This window comes from Panthera onca, chromosome B1 (assembly GCF_046562875.1).
Source record: "Panthera onca isolate mPanOnc1 chromosome B1, mPanOnc1 haplotype 2, whole genome shotgun sequence".
Lineage (NCBI taxonomy): Eukaryota > Metazoa > Chordata > Mammalia > Carnivora > Felidae > Panthera > Panthera onca.
The window spans coordinates 114,433,894-114,443,426 of record NC_138342.1 but is presented as its reverse complement, the minus strand read 5'-3'; the positions used below and the strand labels follow the sequence as shown (position 1 = coordinate 114,443,426).

The 9,533-nt window shown below is 37.5% G+C and overlaps 1 pseudogene; it reads right to left on the bottom strand.

Annotated features, from left to right (window-relative positions):
• Window positions 1-484: 484 nt before the first annotated feature.
• LOC132693006 (SNW domain-containing protein 1 pseudogene) lies at window positions 485-2,102 on the bottom strand (annotated as a pseudogene).
• Between the last annotated feature and the right edge of the window lie 7,431 nt (window positions 2,103-9,533).

Sequence of the window (9,533 nt, the reverse complement as noted above, 5' to 3'; positions counted from 1 at the left end):
GGGTTATGGATAAAAGTTCATTAACTTTAAAAAAAAAATTAGTGTTTATTTATTTTTGAGAGAGAGAGAGAGAGAGAGAGAGAGCACAAGCAAGGAAGGAGCAGAGAGAAAGGGAGACACAGAATCCAAAGCAGGCTCCAGGTTCTGAGCTGTCAGCACAGAGCCCGATGTGGGGCTCGAACTCATGAACCGTGAGATCATGACCTGAGCTGAAGTCAGACGCTCAACCGATGGAGCCACCAAGATGCCCCAACTTTTTTTTTTTTTTAATTTTAGAGAGAGAGAGAGCATGTGAGTCATGGAGAGAAGTGGAGGGGGAGGGAGAGAGAGACAGAGACAGAGAAGGAGAGAGAATCTTAAGTAGGCTCCATGCTCAGGGCAGAGCTCGATGTGGAGCTCTATCCTACAACCCTGCAATCATGACCTGAGCCAAAATCAAAAGTTGAACACTCAACCAATGGAGCCACCCAGGTACCCCAAAATTTCATTCACTATGGAGAGAGGTGTAACTACTCCTTCCTCCTCTACTTGCTTTCATGCTCATGTTCTCTGGGGTGGTTGCTATCTGAGTATTTTATAGCCACTTGGCTATTTGGCTTCTTCCAAAAACTTGTCCAAATCAAGGACCTTCCTCAAACTGAACTGGTCCTTCTCGGCCTCTTTGTCTGTGGCCCAAACCAGAAAACTCCTTATTGAGAACAAATCTGTTGGTCTTTATTCTGGCTTCTAGGTCATCACCATACCTGACCTTGTCCAGAATTTTACTGGGCCTGTAAATATTCTGAACCATTATCTTTGACACCTCTGCAGACTTGATCACAAACGTTGTAAATTTCATTTTTTACACCTGTAAAAATACTGTCCATACCCTTGGATTGCTTGAAGGGCTCTTGGTCATACTGAACGTCATTGGACATCTGAGGATTGGGCACATGAAGAGCGATGATGTCACTGATACCTCGATTTTCATTTGTCTGTAGTTTTGACCGTTTATTAGGAGCTTCCCTGGAAAGATTCCAGTCATGTGGTCTGTCTTTTTACCTGTCATGCCAGATTTCATCCCTCCCATGGGCCTCCCAATCCTCTTTTTTCACATGGGTTTTGATCCCAGCTCTTCTCTCACTGGCTTTCTGGGCTGTTTCTCTAAGATTCTCTCCATGTTTCTTCTTTTCTTTTTGAGCCATCTTTCTCTCTACTTGAGAATGCATTTTTACAGCTTCATGAACATTCTGGCCAGCAACATAGTGGGCTTCTGCCAGCTTGGCAATGTTCTCATTGAGACGAAATGTCTGCAACCCTCTTCTGCTCGCAGCCAAACATTTGTCTAATGGAATTGTACAACCCTTTGCATTTTTCCGGTTTGAAATATAAGGAGGAATCTTCCATTCTTATGGCTCCTTCATGGTCATCTTTTGGCTAGGAGAATGCATAACAGGCACAGGAGGAGAAGGTGGTCCTTGGGGAGCGTTCTTATTAATCTTGAACCTTGGAGGTTCCACTGGATCTTTCAGCATTCTCACCATCCAAATAACTCTGTTTAGCTCCAGAATCGAAAGCCACTCTTGGTTGAGATGGTGAATATCAAATACACGGAGCAGCAGCCAGTTTATTAGCTGCTCACACTGGCATGGCTGCAGCAACCTTCTATGATACAGATTTTTCTAGGGCTACCCTTGTCTTTTCTGTTAGCTCTTTAATGGCTTCTTCATCAGGTCTTTGCAGGTCTGGATCATCTGCATTCATGGCTTCCTTGGGAACCAGGCCAGTGTACTTGCCATAAATGACCTTGTCGTTTGACTGTCCTGGCTGAGCAATTGCATTATATTTAAATTTCCTTCAGGATCTACCTGGATGGCGTGTGCATTTGACATTCTTTTTTCTTTCATCACATATCTAGTGGATACTGGGCAATATAGGTCTCTGGAAAAGTACCTCCATCTCCAAAATCCTCTAATAATCACAGTATCCAGTTTTTCTGGTACCCCATATGGTCTTTGAGAGACCAGAGAGGTCCTTCGTGATCTCTGGGGTCTTCCCTTTTCTTCAGCCTCAAGCTGGTCCTAAGATAGCTGAGTAGGTGAAGGTAAAAAGCTGGTAAACATCTTGTTCTTCCAGAGTGAACCGTAATGATTTTTTTCAGATGTTCTCTACTGTATCATCTTACCTACTATCTTCAACACATACACATACACACATAATTTTATTATAAACATTGTATTAGCTTTACTGAAGCCATTTTACAGGTATATTGTTTTTCAAAAAAAGAAACATTCTGAACTTATTGCTGTTTTGATCTTTTATTTCTTTTTTTGTTTCTTCTTTTATTTTAACGTATTTTATACAGATACAGGGACAAGAGTTAAAATGTGAAATAAATTTTCTGCAAATAGATTGTCTTGTTTGGAGAGCATAAATAAATCTGAGTACTATAATTTCTTTTCTAGTTGAAGTAGAAAAGGGGTATATAAGTTAAGGTTATGAGATAAAACTAGTTTTTTATGGTATTAATTTTTTTTCTCATTTTGGCTTTTTGCTACATTCCTGCCTTGTGACTAAGAAGAAAAGTAGAGGAAGCTTGCAAGGAAAATCAGCTATAGAGACTGTGAGATCATCAGTATAAAAGATAAAAACAACTACCAAGTTTAAAAAGGTGGAGAGGGCAACACATGCTTAGAGAAAAATAATAAACTAGTTGAATAGAACTAGGTTCTAGAGAAGTGAAAATTTAGGAGTAGCAGATATGCAATTGATAAGAAAAATTAACATATACCTTAATTTTTAATGTTATTGTTCGTAATTTTCTACCTTTGTTCTTATAATTTTTTTTTCTTGGCTAATATTCAAACTGAAAACAGTTTCCTACAGTGAATTAGGTGCTATGCATAGCATAGAACTGGGGATGATGTGCACTGGTTCATTGAATTTACAATCCAAGTTAATATTATTGTGTAATGCTTCAGTGAGTGTGGTATACCTAAGAGGCAAATAAACTCTATCAGGCACCAAAGTGTCATTTGCTGTACCAGAAGCAGTAACAGAAATGGAACCCCAGTGTTCTGGAAGAAGATGTTTGCCTCTCATGGGTGATCATGAGAAACTAATTTGCTCACAGTAGGATTGGATGATGATTGTGGCAGATTTGTCTTTACTTCTTTTTATTAAGGGCACAAGATCACAAAATTACCATTTGTATACTTGGGAAAACCAAAGATAACATTCAAATATAAAAAGAAAACACACATATCTACATACACTAACACATGGTCAGAATAAATGCATTGTCAAGCCTCAAACTTAGTGTTTTTCTGATGTATTTTAGTTTTTACTTCAGTATTAGAGTTCATCAGATATATTAAAGATATATATGTGAAAGACTAACTGTTTCTTGGAATGCCTAAATCAAAAAAAGAAAAAGAAAAAAAAACTATGAATTTATGAATAGGAACAAGAAACTGTAATCTACTTGACTTTGGAGTTGACATCGGGGATGTATAGATAAATCCAAGGGTATGCTTAATTTAACTCAAAACAATATTATTTAGATCCGTCAAATGAAGAGGTTTGATAATTAAAACAATAATTTTACCATGGGAAGTATGTATATTGTCTGTTTAATTGTGAACCCACTGCTTATAATATTGTTTCACTGATTTTCTGAGACAGAGATCCCCAAATGCTGTGGCCATTTATTGTTCTTTTTTGTATACCCATGGGATAGGTAGCAACAAATGAGGAGAGTACACCTCTTAAATCATTTCACAAAATGTTCAGATAATTTCTACCCAGGAATAAAAGGACAGAACTAACATGCATAACATAAATACTATCAGATAGCAACTCTGATAGGTCATTTACATATGATATCTTATATAATTGCTTACAAGTAAATTAATCTACACATTATCATTTTGGAATGTGAAGATTAAATAATCATTGAGCTGGCATCTGTATGTTGTGTGAACATGCTGTTCACACTTGGTCCTGTCTACTACTCTTTTTTTCCTTTAGATATATTATAGATATTAAGAATAATTATAAATTAAAACCAAAAAGATAGATGATAGGAAAAATGAGTGTGCAGATGAGAACCACAAAACATATGAGTGCAAAAATTTCAGAAAAGTGTATTTAAAAGGCAAATAAGTTCATAAAATATTATTTCTTAAATGGATTATATTATCAAAATTGATTGAGCAAAGCTCACAAAAGTATACTTAGCACATTTTTAATTAATAGCGTAGCCCCTTGTCCACTCACACTCTGTCTCTCTTTCTCCTTCTCTCTCTCTCTCTCTCTCTCTCTCTCAAAATAAACATTTAAACAAAAGATGCAAGAGGCTGGTGGTTAAAGGTGCCAAATGGCAATTGGGCTGCCTGGGTTTGAATTCCAGATCTTTCTCATAGCATCTGTGTGACAGTGGGCATGATAAGAATTCCTGTCTCCTCAGGTTACTGAGTAGCCTGTATTAAACGGGTTAAAACTCATGAAGCCCACAGATCAGTCACTGACACATAGCAAGTGGTCAGTAACAAATAACTGATGAAATGTGTTAACAGCCATCTGGCTCATCCACACAGGGTCTGCTCCAGGACCCCCAGAGCATGCATTTTTTTGAAATATAATTTCTTCTTTTCACTTACATACATAACGCTTTTTGAGGGATTTCAAGGATTTAAAAAATATATATAATTAATGATTTTATAGTCATTTTACTTTTTAATGTTATCTTTTATAATATATTTCACACTGCTCTAATGTTTTATATGAATTAAAAACTTGATTGATTCTTGGAATATCATACAAATTGCCTTTAAATGTTTTTTTTTAATGTTTATTTATTTTTGAGAGAGAAGAGACGGAGAGTGAGAACACAAGCAAGGGAGGGGCAGAGAGAGAGGGAGACACAGAATCGGAAGCAGGTTCCAGGCTCTGAGCTATCAGCACAGAGCCCAACGTGGGGCTCAAACTCATGAACTGTGAGATCATGACCTGAGCTGAAGTCGGACACTCAACCAACTGAGCCACCCAGGTGCCCCTAAAGGTTTGTATTTTCAAGATGTATTTATTACAAAGTAAATTAAAAGAACTTTGTAAATTGCACATAAACACGATTGTTTAATTTGTCACAACACATTTAAAGCATTCAATAGCAGTCAGAAAAGCTCTAAAATTACTGCAACTGTAGATATACAGATACCATTGTTCTAGCAAATAATTCTAAATCAGCGTATTTTATTACTTGCCAATCTCAATAGCTAAATTTTATAACAAGTAATTTTTCTTTTCTATTACCCTTATTTTAAACTCCTAGTAAAGGAAAATACAGATTTTATAATTTGAGAGTACACCTTTTTACTCTGATGTTTAACCAAAATCATTAAATGTTCATTTCCAAGTATACTTAATGAATACTCGAGTAGAAATAATGAGTTCCTTAAATATGCCTGACTTTAAGCAGCCGATTTTTACCATTTCTTCAGTTGCAATAAATATCCATTTCTGTTCACCCAGAAGAAATAATTTCTGGCAAATCACTTCTAAATTCAAATGTATGTTGATCTTATTTACTAAATCTTACTTAACAATAAACAGTAACAACCAACACTAACAACAATAATAAAATTTATGACTTGGCTGCCCCACCATTTAATTGGATATAATCTTTAATTATTGAAACTAATCACCGTCTATACAAAATCCATTATATTTTCTGTTTGTGGCTTCTGTATTTTACTGCATTATTCAAACAATCTATCATCAGAACTAAAAGAAGTATGAATAAAGCACATACATTGTCTCATTGAATGGATATATTGAAAACAAAATTTAACTCAACTTTGATTTCCTTTCATATTTCAAACAAATGAACCAATTCATTGCTGGCTTAAGTACTTCTATGAATTAAATCACAATTATTAGCATATGTTGCCTGACTGAGGAGTGTCGGCTGGTACAGGAGTATCATAATGAATCCAAAATAAATCTAAAGGTATTTGTAAAATACTTACAAACTATTACCATCCAGAATTGTTGCTAATTATCTTCTATTATAAGAAAAGCTAATGGGCACTTTTATCAATTATCTGTGATGTTTCCAAAAATTCTAACATATATAATTCTGGGTATCAGAAATGTTGCTTAAATTGTTCAAGTTTTAACCATTTGCAGGTGGAGGGGTCAGACATGATTCCAAACTTCTCAGGATGTAGTATTTGCAAACATTTGTGCATGTGTTATGCTTCTGCAGGGTTTCTCATTCTCCTGATAAGTACACTTAGTACTTAGTCATCATACAGCACAAACACGAATGTATGTAGCCTAGATGTCTATGAAAATGAGCCTTTTATCTATCCATCTTTACATATAGCGCTCTAGTTTTCATTTCTGAATTTCATATAGATGCTTTACTGCCTCTATTATTTCTTTGAAAAATATGCTATTAAAGAAATGAAAGTGTATGTATATTTGACAAGTCAAAAGTTAATTCAGAGTTAGATGGTGGAGTAGTAGGGGGACCTGGGCTTGCCTCATCCCTTGAATACAGCTAGATCAACATTAAATCATTTTGAACACCTAGGAAATCCATCTGAGGATTGGGAGAAAGGTCTGCACAATTTGAGAGAGAGAGAGAGAGAGAGAGAGAGAGAGAGAGAGAACTTGGCAGGTATGAGGTGCAGAGGCATGAATTGGGGGAGATAAAAGCTTCAGTGCCACAGAGGGTAGGGAGCCCTTTTCATGAAGAGAAGCAAAGAAGGGGAGAAAGCATCACATTGGATTTGTGCATGAAAAGCACCGCCCCCCCCCCCCAAATCACTGACTGGGGAATAGGGAGGAACAGACTACCACAAGTTTTTGCAAACAGTTGAGCTCAAATATTGAGGTTTTGAAAGTTGGTGCCATTCACTGAAGTTGATCCAGGCAGACAGTGGTGCTCCTGGGGAGAAGGAGGGCTGAGGCCCGGGAGTGGACAGCAGACAGTGTAGTGTGGGAATCCACTGGGTGGCACTGGGAGACAATATTCTTTTTCCTAGAGTGCATTTGGAAGAAGGTATATTGATTCTCCAAAGACAAAAGACCTGGCTGAGTCTTTGAATAGCACTTCAAAGATGGGGGACCGAGGTGTGCCCAGAGGGTGGATAACCTGATCACAGCTTCTCGCTGTGCTTCACCATAAATTCCAGGCACCTGTGCAGCCATGTGATTGCTTTTCTGGGACAGAACAGTGCCAGCACAGTGCTGCAAATCTCTTCCCCAGAGGAGGGTAGTGGGTCCGTACCTTGCCAGTTCCCTTAAGAGTTAGAGTCCTGAATTCCCACAGCACGCCAGAGAGAAAACACTGTGGCACCACGTTAAAAGCCCAGACACAGGAGTTGAGAGTGGGGACCTGACAGAAACTGAGAACTCAGAAAAGGAGATTGCTCACTCATCTGTGAGGGTTTTCTGGAACGGCAGCTGGTGAGAAATCCCTGCCCTGGGGATGAGAGAGAGGGGTGGTGCCATCTTCCCCCAGTTCACAAGCACTGTGGGACTTCAGTGAGCAACACAGTGCCCCAATGGAGGCTGGAGGCCTCCCTGTGCCCTGCAGGGGCATCTTTACTAGGGAAGGTCTGACTACCAGCCAGGATAGCGGGCCTTTCCCCCAGAAGACCAACATAGGACCCCCACGTGCACCAAGACTACTGAACATAGAGTGCTCCAAAGCGTTGGCTTTAGTTCTTTATTTTTTTTATTATTATTATTTTTTAAACCAGGCTTACAGTTTTTTGTTTTGTGTTCATTTGTTTTTGTTTCTGTTTTTTCATTTCCTTTCTCTGTTTTTTTGGGATCGGGCTTTCTTTCTTTCTTTCTTTTCCTTCCTTCCTTCCTTCCTTCCTTCCTTCCTTCCTTCCTTTTTCTTTGGAATAAGGCTTATAGTTTTTTTGTTTGCTTGCCTTCTTTTGTTCCTTTTCCTTTTCTCTTTTTTTTAGAACAGGTTTTGTTTTGTTTTTGTTTTTTAATGAGGCTTATTTTAACAAACAAGTCAAAGCACACCTAGTTAAAGGTGCAAACACTGCCCACTACAAGCAAGGAGGAACTCTGCAGAGGACTGACATAGAGGAAAGAACAGCCAAATCACAATAGCAGAGTGCACACAGCATACACCAGAAACAGGTCCTGAAGTGCCAGGACCTGAACAGTGTATGGCCCCTTCTTAACATAGCATTACTCTCAGGAACAGGAAACATAAGAAACTTTAATTACAGACAAAAGACAGAAACCTAGAAAAAATGACAAGATGGATGAATTCTCCCCAAAAGAGAGATCAAGTAGAAACCACAGCCAGGGATTTTCTCAAAAGAGATATAAACCATATATCTGAACAAGTTTTAGAACAGCAGTCATAAGAATAGTAGCTGGGCTTGAAAGAAGCATAAATGACAAGAGAGAAACAGTTGTTGAAGAGATAAAAGACTGAAAAACTAGTCAGGCTGAAATAAAAAAATTCTATCCCTGAGAAATAAAACTGACTGATATAATTACAATGAGGATGGAAAAGCAGAAGAAAGAATAAGTGATATAAGAAGATAAAATTATAGACAATAATGAAGCTGAAAAGAAGAGGGAAAGAAAACTATTGGATCATTAATAGAAACTTAGGGAACTCTGTGTTTCCATGAAGAGCAATAATGTCCTTACCATAAGAGTCCCAGAGGGAGAATAACAGGAAAAGGGAGTAGAAAGTTTATTTAAACTTAATTATAGTTGAGAACTTCTCTAATCTGGGGAAGTAAACAGGCTGTCAAGTCCAAGAGGCACAGAGAACTCCCCTAAAATAAATACAATAAATAAATAAATAAATAAATAAATCTTAAAACAAAGGCATATCATAGTGAACTTGCAAAATACAAAGACAAAGAGAGAATTCTGAAAGCACCTATGAGCAAAAGGCCCTTAACCCACAAGGGAAGACAGATCAGGTTTGCAGGAGACCTAGCCACAGAAACTTGGCAGACCTGAAGGGAGTGGCATGATATATTAAATGTGCTAAATGGGAAAAATATGCAGCCAAGAATATTTTATCCAGCAAGACTGTGATATAGAATAGAAAGAGAGATAAAGAGTTTACAAAACAAACAAAAACTAAAGGAGTTCAGGAACACTAAACCAGCTCTGCAAGAATTATTAAAAGGGACACTTTTAGCGGGAAAGTGAGGCCAAAAGTGACAAAGACTAGAAAGGATCAGACACAATCTACAGGAACAGTGACTTTACAGGTAATACAATAGTACTAAATTCATATCTATCAATAACTACTCTAAAGATAAATGAATAAATGGACTAAATGTGCCAATCAAAAGACATAGGGTATCAGAATGGATAAAAAAAAAAATACCCATTGATATGCTTCTTATAAGAGACCATTTTATATCCAAAGAAACTTCCAGATTGAAAATGAGGGGATGGAGAGTCATTTATCATGCTAAGAATATGAAAAGAAAGCTGGAGGAGCCACATTTGTACCAGACAAACTCGATTTTAAACCAAACACTGTG